The following is a 13761-nucleotide window of genomic DNA, read 5'->3' as shown; positions in this document are numbered from 1 at the left end:
ACCAGGCTCCAATCTGATCTGACAAGGTTTCTACAGCTGGGTGCCCTTCCTAACGCCGACCACTCTGAGAGTGTAGTCAGTGCTTTGTACATGCTAGCGGCATGGGTGCCAGTTAGGCAACACTGCCACCAGTCACACTCGAATGGTGCTTTTCACGTGCCACCAGCATGGCTTCCAGTCAGGCAGCACTGGCATCTATCGATTTTGTTGAAATATTACATGAGAAAAAATGCAAAAGCTGCAGGAAAAATAACATCGTTATGGGAATTTCCATTCAAACGCCCGATTGAACTCACAAAAAAATGCCAACTGAGCCTTATCGAGTTTTTGAAAAAATTCGGCTTTATTTGAACTTCAGGGCATGTGATCTACCTATGTGCCAAAAATCATTAAAATCAGCTGGACGGTGTGGGAGGAGTTAGAGTAACTCCAAACACACAGACAAACAGACACCATTACACATTTATGTATATAGATATATATATACGATAGGCTTCTTTCAGTTTCCATCTACTATATCCACTCACAAGGCTTTGGTTGGCTATAGTAGAAGATAGCTTCCCAAGGTGCCATGCAGTGGGACTGTACTCGGAACCATGTGGTTGGTAAGCAAGCTACTTACCATACAAAAATTTCTGTTTTCATCGTTCATTGGAATCATTTTCAATAACTTCTTTTTTCTCTTCATAGAATATGTGTGTGAAAGAGTGTTAGCTTTAGAGCCCCTGTCTAGACGGGGGTTATATCTCTTAGCCAAGATTAACAAGTTTAAGGGTCATTAAAATGTGTTTTCTTTGTTTTATCTAACAATACATGATTTAAAGAGAACTTGGCTGCTAATTTTAGCTGCTTGAATAATGTCATTGAGGTTGATGAATGGTGTTTGTCTGTCATTGCACCCAGTATCCTAATAATTTAGACTTTAGCATAGTATCTTTTCAACTTTGCCATTTCTTTTGAAGGTTTTAATATTCTAAAGACCAGATATTATAATGAAAGCATTAAGTGATTACATTAGATCAAGGCCCCATAAATTATTCGGAATTGCTTCACCATTCAGCAAGCCTTTATTATGCCAGTTGATTTAATATTTGATGATATGTCCCTTTTGGGATCATCTGGCAAAGCTTCAAATGTTGAGGTATGTGATACTGCAAATAAGATTATCGTTTTCAATTTTAATCCTACCTTTGTGATTCCTATGATATTTCCTTCAACTTTAACACAGCAAAGGCATACAATCCACTTCAAAAACTGAATCGACATAGGAACCTTATTGTGATTGTTAAACCTCTCGGAATTACCAAACCTCAGATGTATTTGTTCAGCTGCTTGGATATATCAGTAAATCTCCCTCGCAATTCACACTCTACTGTCATAAAAGATTTATTAGATAATGTTGAGATAGAGACACTAGATAATTATTATCAACTCTTTATGAAACTAATAATAGATTTAGGGGTTTTATGGAATATTTACCAATCATCATCATCGTTTAATGTCCGCCATCCATGCTAGCATGGGTTGGACGATTTGACAACTGATGTTGGTGTGCTTACCTACCCGTAACTTAGCAGTTCGGCAATGCTTGACCACATGTTTCACTAATGACATTCCAGAAGTCGAGAGAATTTTGGCTATGAAGTTCTTCCTCACCCAGCTTATTCCCTAGACCTTTCTCCAACTGACTATTACTTTTTCAAGCACCTTGATGGTTTCTTGCAAGAGAAGTAGTTTAAAAATGAAACCGATGCTGAAAGTTTGTTCAAAGTGTCCATCAGCTCCACAACTCCAGATTTTTATCTTTCCAGAATAAAGAAACATTGGTAAACATTTGTTGATTGTAATGGTACATGCTTTGATGAATAAAATTGCCACATTGTTGAAATATATTGTGATGAATTTCAGGTTCCAAATCGTTGCTTACTTTTTACTCAACCTGATAGTTTAACAGTTAAATAATAAAAAAAAACTTTTGTGTAATGAATTATATTTCTTCTGCTTGTACCACCAAATTGCTCTCTCTCTCTCTCTCTCTAGCTTTCCCTGTCTTTCTCTCTCTCTCTCTCTCTCTCTCTCTCTCTCTCTCTATCTATCTATCTATCTTTCTCTGTCTGTCTGTCTCTCTCTCTCTCTCTTTCTCTCTCTCTCCATACAACATACATACATAATACGATTTATGATGTTCTAATAAAATTCTGTAAACTAGCTCCTCTGTTTCATTCTACTTTTTTTATGTGTATGTGTGTGTGTGTATCCCTATCCACACACACACACAAACACACACACATGTATGTATATATATATATATATATATATATATATATATATATATATATACTCACACACACACTAATATATATATACATATATATATATATATACATGTATATATATTCATTTATATATATATATATATATATATACACATGTATAAATTCATTTATATTTATATATGTATATATACATATATATATACATATATATATATATATATATATATATATATATATATATATATATATATATACATACATATATATATATCCATGCAAGTATGTATATGGATGTATGTATGTATATGTATGTATGTATGTATATGTATGTATGTATGTATGTGTATGTATGTATGTATATGTATGTGTCTAAGTATATGTATATATGTATGTATGTATGTACGTACGTATGTATGTATGTATGTATGTATGTACATACGTATGTACGTATGTATGTATGTATGTATGTATGTATGGCAGGGTTAGGTTAAGCTGTGACTGTTTTGGTAGTTATTCAAATAACAAAAATCTTGCAAAATGTTTGTTGGCCTATTCTTTCACCTTGATGATGGCTGTCCAAGTCTGAGAGCAAAGATGGCCTTGTCAGAACTTTCCTTAACACCAAACATACTTTGTTAAACAAATCAGACTTTGATAGCTTATCAACAACGTCCACCCTACCTCCTATCATTATTATTATTATTATTATTATTATTATTATTATTATTATTATTATTATTATTATTATTATTATTATTATTATTATTAATACTATTATTATTACTATTATTATTAATATTATTATTATCATTATTATCATTATTACTATTTTAAAAAAATCTAGAATATAAAATATAAGAATCATTACAAAAGACATTGTTGAGATTTATTATTATTATTATTTTTAAGGCGGGATTCTGGCAGAACATCAACCTGCCAGATGAACTACTTAGCGGCATTTCGTCTGTCTTGATGTTCAAATTCCACCGAGGTCAACTTTGCCTTTCGTCATTTTGTCGTCGATGAAATAAGTACCAGTTATGCACAGGGTCGATATAATCAACTAGCTCTCTTACCCCAAAATTTTAGATTTTGTGCCTGCAGTAGACAGAATAATAACAACAACAATAATAATAATAATAATAATAATAATAATAATAATAATAATAATAATAATAATAATGATAATGATAATACAGAATAGACAACACTGCAGAAAGTGATAAACGCAGAATCTGTGGACAAAATGGTGAAACTGTATGGCATATTACCAGCCAATATACGCCACTAGCCCAGAAGGAATATAAGAGATGCCAACACAATATAGCAAGGATTGTCCATTGGACACTCTGCAACATGTATGGATTTGACAGAGTAAAACATTGATACAGCCATAAACCTGAAGATATTATTATTGCTGTTGTTGTTGTTACTGTGGTGAGTTTGCAGAATCATTGGCATACCGGCTGAAATGCGGAGTGGTATTTCGTCCGTCTTCACATTCTGAGTTCAAAGTCCACTGAAGTCAACTTTGCCTTTCATCTTTTTGGAGGTCAATGAATTAAGTACCAGTTACACACTGCGGTCGATGTAATCAGCTAACTCCCTCCCACCAAATTTCAGGCCCTATGCCTATCATAGAAAGGATTACTATAACTGTTGTTGTTGTTGCTGCTGTTGTTGTTAAGGTGGCGATCTGGTAGAAACGTTAGCACACTAGGTGAAATGCTTAGCGGTATTTCATCTGCTGCTATGTTCTGAGTTCAAATTCCACCGAGGTCGACTTTGCCTTTCATCCTTTCAGGTCGATGAAATAAGTACCAGTTACACAGTGGGGGTTGATATAATCGACTAGCCACCTTCCCCCTAAATGTTCAAGGCCTTGTGCCTATAGTAGAAAGAATTATTATTATCATTATTATTATTATTATTATTATTATTATTATTATTATTATTATTATTATTATTATTATTATTATTATTATTGTTAAGATCATGAGCTGCCCGGAATATTAGCACACCAGACAAAATATTTGGTGATATCAGTTCCATCTTAATGTACTGAGCTCAAATTTCACCAAGATTAACTTTGCCCTCCATTATTCCGAGATCAACAAAGTAAATAACAGTTGAGCCCTGGGGTTGAGCCCCTAATTGACTAGTCCCCTCCCCACAAAATATCAAGCCTTGTATCTACAGTAGAAAGGTGTATTATGATTTGTTTGTTTTTGACAAGCCATGAAGATCTCTCTGCTGGAACCTGATCTTCCCCCACCTCTCTCATAATAATCGCCACATTTCCTAGAATGAATGAGATTTACAATCTAACCCCAGGGCTTGTAATCCTGTGAACTCCACAGCAACCTCAATAGTGTGGGGAGTATGAGAAAAAAAAAAGGAACTCTTAGTACAATCTGTAAAGTGGTTAGCATTTGGAAGAGCATCCAGCTGTAGGAAGCATGCCAAAGCAGACAGGGGATATGTCAGTTCTTGTCAAACTGTCCAACCTGTGCCAGCATGGACTATGGACATTAAATGATGGTGATGACTCTGGCAATGAGGAGGATGATGATGACGATCATCATTGTCGTCGTCATCATTATCATCATCATCATTGTCGTCATCATCACCATCATCGTTGTCATCGTCATCATCATCATCAGTGTCATCATCATCATCATCGTCGTCATTGTCATCATCATCGTCAACATTATCAACATCATCATCCTCATCGTTGTCGTCATTATCACCATCATCACCATCATCACCATCATCACCATCACCATTATCATCATCATCATTATCATCATCATCATCATCACGGTCATAATCATCATCAGTGTCATCATCATCGTCGTCATCGTTGTCATCATCATCGTCATCATCATCATCGTCGTCATCATCATCATCGTTGTCATCGTCATTATCACCATCATCACCATCATCACCATCACCATCATCATCATTGTCATTATCATTATCATTATCATCGTCATCGTCATCACTATCACCATCATCGTCGTCACCATCATCATCATCACCCTCATCACCATCACCATCATCCCCATTATCATCACGACCATCATAATCATCATCATCATCATTATTATTATTATGGTTATTATTTTTATTATTACCATAACTATTTTTTTCTAATAGTTTGCATTCAATTAATGTCTGTTTCTTTCTTTGAGATTTTTTTTTCCTGCCAATTTCACCTCAAGGCCTATTTTATAGTTTATTAAAATATTTTTCTGGAAATCTCTTTCGTTCATCCTTCCTTCCTTCCTTCCTTCCATTTCTCAATCTTTTTTAAAAAATCAAATCTTTTAAGTTATTTGTCAACAAAATCAAATGAATCTAAGTCATGTCGCAGATTAAAATAATTAAAAAAAAACACATGAATTAAAAATAAATTAATGCATGGCAACAACAAATACAAACACATGAAAAGCAAAGAAAAAAACCCCAGAAAACCTGGTCATGATGCTGGGACATCAAAAGCCTGTGTGTGTTAGATTCTTTTTAAAAAAATATCATTTTTGTCTTCACCATCACCTACACCACCACCACCACCACCAACAACAACAACAACTACAACAACAACAACAATACCATCACTAATACTGCAACCAGTACCACCACCATCATCATCAACAACATTGATTGTCAACATCGTCATCATTGTCATCATCATCATCATCATTCATCATCCTTGATATTGCCATCGTCATCAACATCATCACCACCATCAACATCAATATCCCTACCATCATCATCATCATCATTATCATCATCATCATCATCACTGCCACTGTCTTCATATGTGCCATTATCGTTATTTAGAAGTTTTCCCCAACTTAAGTCTATAGAAACTTCAAAGAAGGAAGCATGAATATGTTTAAACAATTTGGTTATTTTTCAAGAAGCGAAAAACAATTTATCATCATTATTATCATTATTATTATTTACTTTCAATCTGCATGTTTGTTACAGTCACTTGCCGAGACACACCCAGCATCCTAGGGTGAGTGAAGCCTAATAGATGTTACAGTCTGAGTGAAAGCTTGTAGGGAGGGGAAATGGTAGAGGCAGTAGCAAAATACCTCCATGTAATACAACACAGACAATTAAATTGATACTGTTTTTTTCTAAGGATGTGGGATGTGAACACAATCTTTTGGATTTCTCTTAGAAATGGTTCTCCTGGGATATTATCTAGATGTTTCTGACATCCCTTTCTTATGATACCTAGGGCACCTCCAATAACAGGAACAGTTCTCGCTTAAAGATGCCACATTTTTTGTTTTTCAATTTCCAGGTCCTTATATTTACTTAATTTATCAAATTCCTTTCCAGATATATTTTAATTAGTAAGAATACATACATCTATTAATCTACAAGTATTTTCTTCTGTCTTTAATGACTATGTCTGGTCATTCTGTCATTGTTGACTGGAAAATCCCAGCCACTGATGGGTTGTTGCTTGGTTTACATCAGCATTTTAGCCTCGAATTATAATTACTATTATTATTGTTCAGTAGTTTTATTTTTATAACGTGCTTTCACTTCACTATCGAGCGCAGCTCTGTGTGCCTTGGGTATGTGCTGTGGTTTGCTGTGATGCTCTTATGATTACTGTATTGAAAGTGTTTTGTGTATTATTATTATCATTATTATTATTATTATTGTTATTATTATTATTATTATTATTCAGGTCACTGCCTGTGGAATCGACCTCAGAATCTTGAGGTTAGTAGCCTGCGCTCTTAATCACTACACCATATGCCTGCGGACAATTTAGGAGTGAATTTTAGGGCTTATAGATGTAATATTTTCCTACCCTTCCCTAAAATTCCTTTTCTGCACTATAATTCACTCCAAAATTGCCCACAGGCATATGACATAATGGTTAAGAGCACAGGCTACTAACCCCAAGATTCCAAGTTTGATTCCAGGCAGTGACCTGAATAATAATTATAATAATATAGAAAGGATTGAGGTATCTCCTCCTGCAGATATAGAGTCAAAATTAAAAGCACTCTTCTTTTAATTTTGACTCTATACCTTCAAGAGGAGTTACTTCAATCCTTTCTATATTAACCAAAATGAAGTAGATTAAGAGATTTATTTTTTGAACTAGTTGAAGACACACAAGATGTCGAAATATCATTCACTAGATAACAATGGCACTCTTCTTTTAATTTTGACTTTTTAATAATAATAATAATGATAATAACACCATCAGAAATGAGAACCCAGGTTTGAAATTCTCCCAGGGCACCTGATGAAGGCTGGAGAATACATCAGCCAAAATGTTTTCTACCTTCACTCAAGAGATGGTTAACACTTTTGTCCCCCTTTTCTACACATCTTACATTTGTTCTGTGCCTGAGTTTTATCAATCTTTTGTTTATCAAATTCTTTCTAATGGCTTCCTCCCAAATGGCTGTAATTAGTGATTTTATTTCTTGCTTCAGGTTTCCATTTGTCAACCACAATGAGAATTCTTCATTTCCAATATCCTCAGTTTGTTGTATGTATCAACAGCAGAGGTCTTTGTCTTCCCAATCTTCGTTCTGTTCTTGAAATCTTTTACTGTTTAAGCAACTCCTCTTATATGTTTGTCAGCTGATAATTGTCTTACTTTACTGAGCATAACATAGACTTCCAAGCCCAGCATTATTATTATGATTATTATTATTATAAGGGCATCCAGCTGTAGAAACTCTGCCAAATCAGACTGGAGCCTGGTGTTGCCATCCGGTTTCACCAGTCCTAAGTCAAATCGTCCAATCCATGCTAGCATGGAAAGCGGACGTTAAACGATGATGATGATGATGATGATGATTTCCATTTTACTTTACAGAGCTCTCAGTTCTACTCGCCCCGGCTATGTGGTAAGTAGCTTGCTTACCAACCACTTGGTTCCGGGTTCAATCCTACTGCGTGGCCCCTTGGGCAAGTGTCTTCTACTATAGCTTCAGGCCGACCAAAGCCTTGTGAGTGGATTTGGTAGACAGAAACTGAAAGAAGCCCATCGTATATATGTACATATATATGTGTGTGTGTGTGTTTGTGTGTCTGTTTTTGTCCCCCAAACATCGCTTGACAACCGATGCTGGTGTGTTTACGTCCCTGTAACTTAGCAGTTCGGCAAAAGACTTAGAAAAGTACTAGACTTACAAAGAATAAGTCCTGGAGTCAATTTGCTCGACTAAAGGCGGTGCTCCAGCATGGCCGCAGTCAAATGACTGAAACAAGTAAAAGAGTAAAAGAGAGTAACTTGTCACAGCTCTCACTGGGTCTCTTCCCATAATACTTCACACCCAAGTACCAATCTCAAAATCCTTGCTGTTCCCTAAAGGGCAGTCTTCTGAATATGTTCTACCCTTGTTAATGCTCCAAGTGCCCCTACAACTACTGGGGTGACAGTTACTCTCTTCATTGCCCACATTTGTGCAATTTCATCTTTTTAGGGCTTAAACTTCTCAATCTTTTCCACCTCTTTGGCACCCACTGGTGAATCCCCAGCTATGGCAATATCCATGATTCTGGTTTCCTTCTGCCTTTTATCCATGACAATAGCAATTATTATTATTATTGTTATTATTATTATTATTATTATCATTATTATTATTACTATTATCAGTATCATTATTATTGTTATAGACGTCGCTGAGTATACAATATCGTGAGGTTGTTCATTGAAGATATTGATGATTATAATGATGATTAGGAGGGCGATGACGATGACGATGGTGGTTATGATGATGATGATGATGACAATGATGGTTATGATGATGATGATGATGAATGATGATTATGATGATGATGATGATGATGATGACAATGATGGTTATGATGATGATGATGGTGAATGATGATTATGATGATGACGATGATGATGATCATCATCATCATCATCACCATCATCATCATCATGACCACGATGACGGTGACGATGATGATGCTGACGATGATGATGATGATGATAATGATGACGATGGTGATGACGATGATGATGACGATGATGGTTATGATGACGATGATGATTTAAAATGTATTACAAGAATAATGAAATTTTGTCAAATGCATTTAATTCATATTAATTTAATTTTTTTCCAGTTCTCGTTTAACATGTTATAATTAATACAGCTTCTAAATTCCGGAGAACATATTGCCCCGAAGATGACAAGAAATATAGAAACAGTTTATCTACAATTATTGAGAAATTATTTGCAAAAGTTGAAATCGAAGTAAATCTTAGAAGATAATTACAAAGAAATACATTATTTTTTAGAATAAATTTTCAAGGATGAGAAAAATATCTGCAAAGTTTCCCTCCTTTGCAAAAAATACAAACAATAACAACAACCAGGCACTCTGGAATTAACAGCAGCCAATTGTGGATATGTGTATATTGAGCTCCCAAATAGAACATTCATAAAATGCATAGTAATGGCTGTGAATGGACATTATTTGAAGATGCTGGTTGGAAAATTTGCTGGCCTTGTGTCAAAATTTGAAATCAGTATACTATAAATAGATATATTATTGATAATTATTGCTGAAAGGATGAGGGAATGAGACTTATTTTGTATTGGCTTAACATTTTGGTAATGTCTTCTTGTGTGAGATGGAAAGTAAACGAAGCCAGATGTTGCAAATTATTGAGTCAGTGAGAGAGGCAGAAGGAGGAAAATAGTTCAATAGAGAGGAAAAAAGATAGATAGATAGAAAGAGAGGGAAAACTGATCGATAAAGAGGGCGATAAAGAGCAAAGAATCTTATGAAAAACGTAATATATTCTTGTTTTAATTTCTAAATTCATTACTTTACTAATTGAGCAGTTCAGAAGCTTGAAATTGGATTCGTAAGGGAAAATGTTTTCAAACTGAACTCATTTAACATATGACTTGTTCTGTGTCCTTCCTCAGTAGAAGGTCACATGATGGCTGCTTGTTAACTCCCACTATGTAAGGCAGGCTTGCTAACCTTCTTCTTCTCATAGTAGCTCAGCTGAGAAAATGAAGGTAACTTATCAAAATCATGCACAGTCTCAGAATTATAGATACCATATCAGTTTTCTATGTGATAACTCGTTTTTGAATCCGTTCTTTTTTTATATTCTGATAGTCTTTCATTGGAATGTAACATGTATACTCTTTACACTCTTTTACTTGTTTCAGTCACTTGACTGTGGCCATGCTGGAGCACCGCCTTTAGTCGAGCGAATCAACCACAGGACTTATTCTTTGTAAGCCTAGTACTTATTCTATTGGTCTCTTTTGCCGAACTGCTAAGTTACAGAGATGTAAACACACCAGCATCGGTTGTCAACCAATGTTGGTGGTGGTGGTGGGGGGACAAACACAGACACACGAACATACACACACACACACACACACACACATATATATATATACACACACACACACACACATATACGACGGCTTCTTTCAGTTTCCATCTACCAAATCCACTTACAAGGCTTTGGTTGACTCAAGGCTATATTAGAAGACACTTGCCCAAGATGCAACGCAGTGGGACTGAATCCGGAACAAGGTGGTTCGTTAACAAGCCACTTACCACACAGCCACTCCTACGCCTATGTATATGTATGATACATATATAATACACAATCATGTTATAAATCCAAATCCAAAACTGGGAAAGAAAATAGGAAAAAGAGGAAGAAATTAAGAAAAATAAAGTCAACTGGCCACACACCACTAAGTTCAATGGAACCTCCTGAAGCAAGCCAACACGCCTGCAGCATTACTGTAGGCGATATTTTATATTGCTCTGAAATTGTTAAATATTTTGTGGAGCTTTGTATGAATTAAGACATGTCCTTGACTGGTACACAGGTAGCATACACACACACACACACGCATATATATATATATATATATATATATATATATACATTCAGTCATCAAGTGCATTGCATAAGAAGACATGATGTTTACATTTGTGCATTACATAGTGTGTTGGATGAAGTCTATAGATATATTTTGTATTACATTACAGCCTTAAAGGAAATCCTTGATAAGACGCTAATATATTATTTATCAAATTCGCTCCCCAGTATGCTATATAATAGAAAATCAGTTTTTAAAAATTAGACCATTGGTAATAGTAATGTAACAGATCCCTTTCTTTGAATTCGAACCTGGAATGTAAGAATTTGAATGTCAAAACAGCTGATGAATAATGTTATGCTATTTGGGTCATACGGTATGTTCCAAAAATTTCTTTGCAGTGAATTTTTCTTTATCCTGACTCTCCAAGATGTATTTCAAAACATGTGTAGAAGAGTCAACTTACTCTTTACTCTCTTTTACTCTTTTACTTGTTTCAGTCAGTCATTTTTGCCGAACTGCTAAGTTACGGGGACATAAACACACCAGCATTGGTTGTCAACCGATGTTGGGGGGGGGGGGTTACAAACACAGACACACAAACATATACATGCACATACATATATATATATATATATATATATATATATATATATATATATATATATATATATATATATATATTGTTTTTTATTGAACTTAATTATGGAATTTCTAGCTGCTTTATATACATATATATGACAGGCTTCTTTCAGTTTCCGTCTACCAAATCCACTCACAAGGCTTTGGTCAGCCTGAGACTATAGTAGAAGACACTTGGCCAAGGTGCCACGCAGTGGGACTGAACCCAGATCCATGTGGTTGGTAAGCAAGCTACTTACCACACAGCCACTGCTGCGCCTGTGTAGAAGAGTCAACTTATAGAAAATGAAGGACAACACTTTCAACACCTCTTATAAAGCTTTTAAAAATCTTGTAAAGTCTATTATATTCTTTTGTAGTCTTATACCATCTTATAAATATTTATTTTGCAATAAAAATACTTACTGTGGACAGACTTTTTGAACACCCTGCATTATCCAGAGCTAAATTTTCCCATTTCTCTAAACCCTATTATAATACTTACTAACATTTTCCCAGTCAATCATCTTTAATGCCAGTTTTGTATAGGATTTGATAAACAAAAAAGAAAAGAAAAAGTTTTCCTACCTAAATGGTCTCATGGAACATTCAAAAACATTTTAGTGAACTTAAAGAATAAAAAGTTTTGAATGGTACAACAATGCACTATAATACCAAAAAATGGACTATATACCGGTTGTTATTTAGTTAGCGACTCCATCTATGAATATCTGAAGAAGGAATTGTATTCTGAAATATCATCGGACTATGGATAACTAAATTACAACAGGTATATAGTCCATTTTTTTGTATTATAGTGCATTGTTGTACCATTCATAACTTTTTATTCTTTACAAACAATGCACAATGCTTCAAGTGAACTACAATACTCTCCTTTAGTGAACTTATAAAAAGCCCCTGATGTTCTCATCTCTGCAAGGAATTGTTTTATTGTGGTCCAAGCTTATGTGACTTCAGACACATTTATTCTAAGGTAATGCATATCCCTCATCTTTCTCTCTATGTGATTATATTTGCTGCAACACAAAGGTATGTCTAGCGTTTGTATGAAACCTTTCGCCTTTCATCTTATGTTAATTTCCTTAATTCTCCATTTACATACAAAACATACAATTAACAAACTGAACATTATGTCTATTAAAGACGTTTGGTGTAATTAGTAAACAATGTCAAAGATAATTCTTTCTTGTCAACTTGTTATTACTATTACACGTTTAAGGTGTTAATTGTAGCACAACTCTACAGGTAGATAAAACAAATACTCTATCACTCATTAAATCTTAACAAAAGATTGAATCTATTTCAGCTAATCATTCATTTTATCCATGGAGATATTGTAGATGAAGCCAATGTTTTTACTTCTGTTATATACAGTGCTGTCTAAAATCTCTAGATATACTTTGGGCTATGATATTTTGGTAGAACCTCTGTCCTAGGTGCCACACAATGGGACTGAACTCATACGCTAGGACTTGAAATCATGTGGTTGAGAAGTGAACTATTTAATAACAGAGCCATACCTGATTACACAGGCATGTGTGTGTATGTGTTGAGTAAGAATAGGGATTTGAAGAATGAAAATAGATCTTGCATTAAGGTCTTTGCTGAGTGTATGGCTAACAAGAATCACTGTAGTTGAGTTTAAAATGCATCTTTGTGCCATGCTGAAAATCCAGGAGATACAATGGTGGAAATAATATATATAAACAGAACATATAAAAGTGAGATGAGAAAGTGGATGTTTATTCAATTTCTTTACAGCTGTTTCATAACCTTGTTTGTTATAACATTTTCAGATGTTTTATGAAAATAATTTTTCAGGTCAAGGTATTTTATAGGTTAGTTTTTTTTTTTCAAAAATAATTGTTACATCAGTCTAGAAGGCATTTTTTTACTCTGTCAGGATAGCGTGCTTGCATAAAAATTGAAACTGAAAACATGTACAAAGTGGAACAGAGTGATTACTCTGTTCAAGG

Source organism: Octopus bimaculoides, chromosome 3, assembly GCF_046866305.1.
Source record: "Octopus bimaculoides isolate indiv1 chromosome 3, ASM4686630v1, whole genome shotgun sequence".
Classification (NCBI taxonomy): Eukaryota; Metazoa; Mollusca; class Cephalopoda; order Octopoda; family Octopodidae; genus Octopus; species Octopus bimaculoides.
The sequence above is the reverse complement of the archived record's forward strand: the minus strand, read 5'-3'. Positions refer to the sequence as shown.